We start from the raw sequence: 10,041 nt of genomic DNA, 5'->3' as shown, positions 1-10,041 counted from the left end.
TTCCTTATCCTCCCCACGATCCCAGACTTCTTCCCCACTCTCCACCATCTCTCTTCCCCGTCACCTCCTCCCATTACCTCCTTCAATTATTCACACTCCTCTTATTCCTCGTTTTCTGCTTTCGTCTACTCCTCTTCCTTCTCCTCTTCTTCGTCTTTCTCCTCCTCTTCCTTGTCCTTCTAGTCTACCATACTGTCACCCCTGACTCCCCCACACCTCCAGACGCCCCCCCCCTCTATCTCAAAATCCTGCTTAATTAAGTCATTAAAGAGATGGAATGCCACTAAAGTCAGGGTTGAGTCGCCTCGCTAGTAGTTGTGGCGTCCGATTAATTGGATAGTCCAGGAATCTAAGTGTTTTTCCTCCCTCCCTCTGATAAGATATTTAGAACATCTCAGTGACCTTGAGCGAAGGAGAGAATCATGTGGAAATAATGATCGTAAATTAGCCTCCTGTGTCTGTGTAATTGGGGATGAACTCTTTTCGGAGGGGGGAGGAGGAGGGAGGGAGTGTTTTATTGGTGTATAGGTGTGTGTGTGTGTGTGTAACAGAATGCAGGACTTGGTAGGACTCAGCCACCTAGAGGCCCTTGAGAGCTTCGTTTCCTGCGCCGTGTCCTACAACTCCATCCCGCTTGCATGTGGCATGAGGGCTGACAGGGCGAGTGTATGAGAGTTATGCATATGCAGTGCTTGAGAGGTCAACCCGAGGCATGCTTGGGGATCACGACCCAGCATGATCTCCAGCGGTTCCGTCGGAGGACCAGGAAGTCTCAACTGACCCACATCATGACTGAGTGTGCGTGGGAGTGCGTGCTGGGGTGTGTGTGTAGTGTAAAGGATGTGTCATGAGTAACTGTAGGGATGTGTACAGGCTGGGGTTTAGGGTGTGTGAGCAGATCTCCATCACCCCGTAGCAAAGGAGGTGGAGGTGTTCCCTGTCCGTAATTGGATAGGAGGGATGAACCCATATTCACCCGAGCGTTAAAGGGAGGACACAGGTGTTCCTCGACCCTGCTATAGTCAAGAGAGGGAGGGAAGGTGCACGTGTCTCTTGCCTGAAGGGGAGACGAGAGATGGGTAAACACGCCTCTCCCGCCCTTAGCTAGGAAATATTTACTTAACCACAGAGTTTTCTACTTGGCTATGAGGTACATTGGTGTTATTTCCATGGCAAGAAATGATACATATGCCCCCGCCCTCACACACACACTCCACTCCTCCCTCTCCATTCTTTATTTGGTCTTCTTCCTCCTCTTCTTCCTTCTTCTTCTTCTTCTTCTTCTTCATCTTCTTCTTCGTCTATCCTTCCCCCTCTCTTCATATTCCTCACCTTAACTTCTTTTGGTGATGGCAGAGGACTCGTCACCCTCAGATGTCACTTCACGACCCCTAACACTCCGACTGTCGCTCCTCACGTGACCAACCTTCCTCGACGTCTCAATCTTTCCAGCCTCCCCCAAGCCTCCATTATCACCGTAAATAAACATGTCATTCTCTTACCTGTTTTTAGTTGAATATATCAATTCCTCTGTACTGACAAAGTTATATCGGTGTGGGAGATGATGATGATGATGATGATGGTGATGGTGATGATGATGATGACGACTTGGTGGTGGTGATCAAGGAGTGAGGCTGGAATGGAAGTGGTTGATGAAGATGGCGATGATGATGATGAGGATAAGACCCAGATGGAGATGATTGACTTGGAGCTACGTCCGGGATGGTGCTCACGGTGATGGGTGGTGATGACAGTGATGGGTGGTGATGGGTGGTGATGGTGATGGGTGGTGATGGGTGGTGATGGTGATGGGTGGTGATGGTGATGACGGTGATGGGTGGTGATGGTGATGACGGTGATGGTGGTGATGGTGATGACGGTGATGGGTGGTGACAGGATGACTTTGTGATGACGGTGATGGGTAGATGGTGATGGGTGGTGATGGTGATGACGGTGATGGGTGGTGATGGTGATGACGGTGATGGTAGGTGGTGATGGGTGGTGGATGGTGATGACGGTGATGACGGTGATGGGTGGTGATGGTGATGGGTGGTGATGGTGATGACGGTGATGGGTGGTGATGGTGATGACGCAGATGGTGTGATGGTGATGATTGGTGATGGGTGGTGGGTGGTGATGGGTGGTGATGGTGATGACGGTGATGGACGCAGGATGGGTGGTGATGGTGATGGGTGGTGATGGTGATGACGGTGATGGGTGGTGATGGTGATGACGGTGATGGGTGGTGATGGTGATGACGGTGATGGGTGGTGATGGTGGTGGGTGGTGATGGTGATGATTTGGTGATGGGTGGTGATGGTGATGACGGTGATGGTGGTGATGGTGATGACGGTGGGTGTTGGTGGTGATGGTGGTGGGTGGTGATGGGTGATGGTGGTAGTGGTGGGTGGTGATGGTTGTGGTGGTGGTGATGGTGGTAGTGTTGGGTGGTGGTGATGGTGGTAGTGTTGGGTGGTGGTGATGGATATAATGCCAGTGTTCTCGTTATACCTCCACCACACCGTTGATGATGGTCATAATAGCGGTAAAGATGACGGCCTGCCAAGAGTCGACCTCACGATATTTCCTTGAAGGAACCGAAATTGATCTTATTATATAACCCCCCCTCCCGTCTTAACCTCTTCCCCTTCAGCTCTCTTCTTCACCCCTCCCTTCCCTTCACCCATCCCTTCATCTCCCGTCTTAACCCCCTCCCTCCCCTTCACCTCCCCCTTCCCTTCACCCATCCATCCTTTTCTCCCGTCTCTTTTCTTACTCTTTCTTCTTCAATTCCCTGTATATTTTTATTTCTCCATTTCTACCTCCTTCCCTTTCCAGACCCCCCCTTCTTCCTCCTTCCTTTTCTTCCTCCCTCCTTCTCTTATTCCTACCTACCGCATTTCCTCCTTTCCTTCACCATTCCCCTCCTCTCATCTTCTCTCCCCTCCTTTCCTCCCTCCTCCTTCCTCTCTCCACCTCGCTCCTTTCTCTCCTCCCTCCTCTCACCTCCCTCTTCTACTCCCCTCTTTCACATCTCCCACCTGCCCTCCTTCTCACACTACTCTCCACCTCCTTCATCCTCTCCTTCCCTACTTCCTCCACCTCCCTCCACTACCTCCCCCTCCTTCACCTCTCCCCACGTTCCTCCTTCTCCCCACCACTAAGTCTTCTGGGAGGCTGCCGTGGCCGTGTGTGTCTCAACCTGACGAGTGACCCAACACCATTATTTCATCTCTCTCGTGTGTACCTGAACAAGTCTTTGTCCTCACCTGGTGTTGTGGTGTTCATTCTCGTCTGTCAGTTGAAGTATTTTAGTTAGGAGTTGTTGGATTACTTGAAGATTAACCCCTCTCGATGGTCATGTGTCTGTCTGTGTTTGTGTTTCTCACTGGTCATGTATGTATGTATGTACGGTGTGTGTGTGTGTGTATTTTTCATCGGTCAAGTCTGCTTTGTCTACCTGTCCGTGTATCTGTCTTTCTGCCTGTGTATGTGTGTGTCTGTCTGTCTGTCTGTCTGTCTGTCACCGCACTTTACAGACACCGCTGGAGTAGACCAGGTGTAGTTCAGTCAGAAACAGGTAAGAACCAGATCAAGGACAGGACAGGGAGAACCGACAAACAGACTGACACCCTGTACAGGCTCTCTGGCCATGGTGGTGGTGTCACAGGTGAAGACGATGGGTTAGTTAAGGCGGCAAGGAGGAGGGACCACAGGTGACATAATCCCTAATAAGCGGTAATGAGGGACATGGCCAGGTGAGGGAGGGAACAAATTAGGCAGTGGTGTGCTGACGATGGTGATAAGTGATGGTGGGGATGACTGTTTTGGATAGTGATGATAGTGAGAATAGTGTGGAAAGAAAGTAGAAGTGGTAGTCATCTTTAATAAGTGATAATGAAGAGTATGAGAAGATAATAGTGAGATTGGGGGAGAGGAAGATGATGATAATGATGATGATGAAAGTGATGATGGTGGTGGAGATGGTGGGAGGAGGGGGAACCTAAAGTGAAGGAATCCATGATAAATGATAATGAGGAATGAAGGCGGGTGATAGTGAGCAGATAGTGATGGTGGCGGTATTGTCCGGTAGGGGAAGGTGGTGATAGTGATCTTAGTGTTTCGTCGACCACGGAAAAAAAACGGTGGAATTTCATTATTTTTTTCCAGGGTCAGATAACAAGCGTGGTGTGGTGGTGGGGGTGGTGGTAGTGATGATGGTGGTGATAGTAGTGATGGTGGTAGCGATGGTGATGTTAGTTGTAGTGGTAATGGTGGTGATAGTGGTAGTATGGTGGTGATAGTGGTAGTGGTGATAGTGGTAGTGGTGATAGTGGTAGTGGTGGTGATAGTGGTAGTGGTGGTGATAGTGGTGGTTATAGTGGTAGTGATAGTGATGGTGGTAGTGGTGGTTATAGGTAGTGGTGGTGATAGTGGTAGTGGTGGTGATAGTGGTAGTAGTGAAGAAGACCTTGAAGTTGAGTGTGTTGAGAGGGGAAGGTAGGAGGAGGAGGAAGAAGAATGAGGAAGGGGGGGAGAGGTTAAGTTAGGGGTCATGAGGTGACAGTGAGAGGTGAGGGGGGAGGGAAGCCGGGTTGGGGAGATAGAGGGGAGGGAGGGGGGAACAGAGGATTATCATATTTGAGGTAGGGGACGTTGTTGAGTGTCACATTAGACGACATTGGAGGACGGACAGGTGGAAGGGGGGAGGGGAAGGGGGTAGTGAGAAAGGGTGAAGGGGGTAAGAAATAGGGAGGTAGAAGGGAGTAGGGTAGAGAAGGGGGAGAGGGAGTAAGGGTGAAGAGGAGTAAGAAAGGGGAAAGAAGAAGGAAGATGGGGTGATAGAAAGGGGGAAGGGGAGATAGACAAGGATAAGGGGGAGGTGGAGATAGTAATGAAGGATAGGTTAGGAGGTAGAGGAGGAGGAGATGACGATGAAGGAGTAAGAGGAGAAGAAGACGAAGGAAGAGTAGGAGAGGAGTAGGAGATGATGAAGGAGGGGTAAGAGGAGAAGAATAAGAAGGAGTAGGTGAACGGGATAAGGAGTGGTTAAAGATGTAGGATTACGTACAGTTAGGGTACATTTCCTACTAGTACACTCAGCGTTTTCAATTAATTCTTTCCATGAGGTGTGAACCCCGAGAGTATCTGAACGTGAATCTGAAGCCTCTAAGGTACTCGGTGAGACGTGAGGTGCACACAGTAGTCTGGGACCACAATGATATAATTTAACTCATTACCTGGTCCGGCAACGTTGACATAGATTATTAATGTCGGTTTTAACGCGGAGTGAATATTACCTGTCCTGTAGTGGAAAATGTAAGGCTGAAACAATTGCTTACACAGTATATAAATATTCCACTTTATTTATCCTCAAAGTGTAAGAGACGTTAGTATAGTGGCAGGCTTACTGTGGGTCAAGTGTTGTGGTGGTGCAACTGTCTCCTGTCCTCTGTCCAGCGCTCACAGAGACCTCCCCCTCCCCTCTCCTTCATCTCCTCAGGTCACGCCACCTCCCCTTAACACCCTTCGACATATCCTTTTAAACCAACACAGAATACAACTTCAAGCTGTCCTTCAGATGCTCATTTCTTTATTATTATAAGTCCTAATTCATCCAGTTATTCATTATATGCTGTAATTATTCATCCAGTCATTCATTATATGCTGTAATTATGCATCCGTTCATTCATTATTGGCTGTAATTATTCATCCAGTCATTCATTATATGCTGTAATTATTCATCCAGTCATTCATTATATGCTGTAATTATTCATCCAGTCATTCATTATATTCTACACCATTTATTTACATATTTCTAGATTTCATTCCTTTTTTATTGATGTAATTATTAATTTTATCCATTCATTTATTCGTTTATCTACTTATTTTTTTTTTCATTCTTATTTCTATGTGTATTCATTTCCTTCCTTTCCACCTGTATACTCGTAGCCTTAAGCCAGTATCGAGTGTTGTATATCTAAGCCAGGGAGAATTACATGATTACCAAGCCAGCATACAGACGCAAAGAGCAAGCCAGTAGGACGGATTCTTACCACCAAGTCATTTACAGTTCCCACTTCTCTTCTCCCTTAGCCTCGGACAGTACCACCAAACTACGGACAGTCACCCCCCCTCCCTCTCCGCCCTTAGCCCCGGATAGTACCACCAAACTACGGACAGTACTTACGCCTCCCGCACCGTACTTGGACCCGCGCGAGACTTATAAGTTGTAACCCACAATTTAGAGGTGGTTCTGGGAGGTGTGGACCCCTCCCCCCTCTTTCATGTTCCTGCTCTCTCTGTCTTCTTCTTCTTCTTCTTCTTCTTCTTCTTCTGTACCATCACTGTACCGTAAGGAGCCAGTGGGTACAGCAGGAGTGAGGCCGCCGGTACCCTGACCTTGGGATAATTATACCCTGTACCACGGGTCGTCACTCAGTGGTACCCTTACCTTACCTTACCTTACCTTACCTAACCTTACCTTACCTTACCTTACCTTACCTTACCTTACCTTACCTTGGTCTTCGGTCTGGCCCCGTGTTTTGGTGTTCACAGACAGACAGACAGAAACAGACAGACAGACAGAAACAGACAGACAGACAGACAGACACAAACAACTTACTTCCTTTAGTTTTGTTATATTTTTCCTCCTGCTCCTCCCTCCCCTTCCTCTTGTGTGTTAAACCTACTCTGCTTTCTTGTTTCTTTGTACATTACTTATGTAGTTTGTAGCGAGCATAAAGAATGACATAGAAAAAAAGAACTTTATTAGAGAGAGAGAGAGAGAGAGAGAGAGAGAGAGAGAGAGAGAGAGAGAGTTTCCATTGACAGCTTGTAAATGTATGCAAAGGAGTTGTTGAGCCAGTTAGACAAATAAATAGAGTAGTTGCCAGAGGTATACATGTGTGTGGGAGGGGAGGGGAGGGGAGGGTGGGCAAATACTGTACCAGGGGTGGGTTAGATGAGGGGTGGGAAGGAGAGGAGAGGGGAGGGTAGGGTAGGAGAGTCGTTCACTGGGGTTATGTTAATTAAGTTACCTTGTACATCTGTGCTTCTGTTGTTGTTTATAGTTAACCACCTGTTGTGTGAATTTGATACTAATTTATACACTTCAAAACACACACACACACACACACACCTACAGCAACCTTCACCACCTGAAAGTAAGAAAAGTTAGCACAACTGTCAAACTAGGAAAAATAACATATCATTTTGTCTAATTTTATTGTCAATTAGTAATCCTAGAGATGTTGTGGCAAGCTCGACGGTGTGGCGTATATTAAGAGTTCAGATTCATTGTGGGTTCACTTTACCTGATGCCGTGGACACTCTAGGGAGGATGTCCTTAACGTGTTGTGTTTCACCTTTTATAATAGACAGTGGCTCTCATCATTGATATGTTTTCGTTATTCCTGCTACATGTCGACAGTTTTATGTTGTGATGTTACAGTGTACAGTTAATGCTATTTTTAAGGGGTGGATCTAGCGAAATAAAGTTAAATATAGAATAGTTTTGTGTTGGGTATTTCATAATTTACATACCTTAGTCAACAACACCCACATAACGTTCGCTTATACACGAACACCACCATTAATCGTTGTTTTCAAGGTAAATTAAGTATTTTAAACTTAATTTAACTAAGTCATCTTATAATAGCTGTTATTAAGTTGACTTTAGTTGGTTTTTATTTTCAATGTTCGATTCACAGTAGTAATAATTGGCCCGTTGGTGGTGTTCATGGTTTGCTTGTATCATTACGTCAGGTGTGGGAGGGCCCCTATCGTATTTTGTGCCGTCATATTTACTGTACCGGCTTGTGCTGACTTCTGGTGGATTTTTTCGTAACTGTAATTTTTTTCCTACACGGTTGTGGCAAATTTAAACTTTTATGTAAATTTAGGATTAATATAACTTTTCAACACGTATATAATGATAAATAATTTGGGATTATTTTAAGTGCAGTTAACGATAAAAGATGAGTTAATATTATTTTCTCTTAACGACACAAATAACAAGTGTCTTCCTAAACCTGACATAGCTAAAAAAAAATCATTTCTTTTAAACGCCAAGTTCTCCAAGTTGACGACCTCTTAAGCTCCCAAATGTTGACAAAAGAAAGATATTATTATTTACTAACTTTTTTTTTTAAATCTTAGGAGGGTAAATTTGGCTTATATCTCCCCAAATTGATGTTTGATAAACCGACACCTGAGAAACTTGGGTGATGACGTCAAATGCTTCATAATGGCGTCACTTTAACACCTCCATCAACGAAGCCCCGAACCCCTGATGCAGAGAATAGAGCTGTATTATTAAGACAAAAAACCTGATTATGTTCATTATTAATTATAACTATTAAACAATTGTCCTGGACTTTTCAAATATTGGTCATTAATTCATCCAATAATTACAGTAGTCATACCTGCTAAATCCTGCTGAAATATTGTTCACTTTCTTGCATTTAGATAAATATATTCATAATTAATATAATTATCATAAATTATTAACAAATCAGGTTTAATTATTGAGAGATATGACCCTGGGTGTTGAGTTAGGGATTCGGTATTGGGTTCATACTTGTCGACTCGGATTCAGAAGACTCGGTGTTGTGGGGGTCCAGCTGTTGATAAATTGCTTAACAGTGGTCAATAGATTCATATAAAAGTTTGTCAATATGACGATTTTATTGAATTAGTAAATATCTATCGAATCGAAGCAGGTCGCGTTCGGATCAAGAGTCGAAACAAGTGAAGTAGTCAGTGTTGTGTTTTGACCAGTAGTGTGTGGAGGTGCTGACGGTAACAGAGGGAATTGACAATGACGGAAAGAACTAAGTGTTATGTGAAGGTGACAGGAGCGGCTGACAGTGACAGGAGGAAGTGTATGTGTTGTGTGAAGGTGACAGAAGCGGCTGACAGTGACAGGAGGAAGTGAAAGTGTTGTGTGAAGGTGACAGAAGCGGCTGACAGTGACAGGAGAAAGTGAAAGTGTTGTGTGAAGGTGACAGAAGCAGCTGGTAGTGACAGGAAGAGCGGGCATTGACGGGTGAAGGTGACAATGACGGAAGTTGAAAGTTGACAGGATAAAATGACAACTCACAAAAGAAGGAAGGACTTAACATCAGCCAAAATGAGTCAGGAAGTTATGTCAGGACTACACTGGGTGAAGCTGACATCATCTCCATGGTGTCACAGTGTATACAGGTAAGTTACAGCTAATTACTGTAACCACCATTATTTACCTGAGTGTCAAGGTATTGTTTACTCATCTATCTATCTGATGTTAAGTTAGGTTAGATTAGATAAGGTTAGGTTAGGTTAGGTTAGGTTAGGTTAGGTTAGGTTAGGTTAGGTTAGGTTTCGGTTAAATTGGGTTCTTAATAGTTTGATTAGCTTTATTTATAAAAGTCTTTTATCCTTTAATTATTCGACTATTTTTACCATACATATTTCCCTCACAAAAACCCATACTAGCCATGACTAAATATTGAGGAGATTTTAACTTGCAAAACTTACTCAAGTCATAATTCCCACCTGGCTAGACTTTCATTAATAACTCCTACTCGCCTCTCGATTTATTTACCATATAATAGATTCTAATTAATAGACCCAACCTAAATTTTGACTTAATATTGGTAAATTGATTTTAACTAATGAATCCTACCAAAATTTTGATTTAGCCATTATACATAGGTTTTAATAAATATATCATACTTATCTCTTTAACTTTGAAATTATCTCTTCTTGTGGATTTTAACCTTTAACAAATCCTCTTTAACAGTAATGGTGTCTGAATTGTGAGTCATAAATCCTGACCTTAATCCCGTCTTAGTCATGATATATAGATGATAAACTAACAAACTTTGACCTAACTCCAAAAATCTTGTCTTGACATTTAAATTATAACTAACCTAACCTAACCTAACCTAACCTAACTCAGAAAATTAAGTCGTGGAAAAAACAACTGTTCTTAAATTTTTCATCACAGTTGGACATTTATTTACTTAAATTTTGCCATTACATATGAATTTCAATTTA

At 44.1% G+C, this 10,041-nt stretch overlaps 1 protein-coding gene across 1 annotated transcript in view; it reads right to left on the bottom strand.

Annotated features, from left to right (window-relative positions):
• Positions 1 to 10,041, bottom strand: part of LOC121869468 — a 97,891-nt gene that overhangs the window by 8,641 nt on the left and 79,209 nt on the right. The gene's annotated exons all lie outside the window — the stretch shown is intronic.

The sequence above is a fragment of the Homarus americanus genome, unplaced genomic scaffold (assembly GCF_018991925.1).
Source record: "Homarus americanus isolate GMGI-L3 unplaced genomic scaffold, GMGI_Hamer_2.0 scaffold23578, whole genome shotgun sequence".
Classification (NCBI taxonomy): domain Eukaryota; kingdom Metazoa; phylum Arthropoda; class Malacostraca; order Decapoda; family Nephropidae; genus Homarus; species Homarus americanus.
This window is presented reverse-complemented; position numbering and strand designations above follow the sequence as displayed.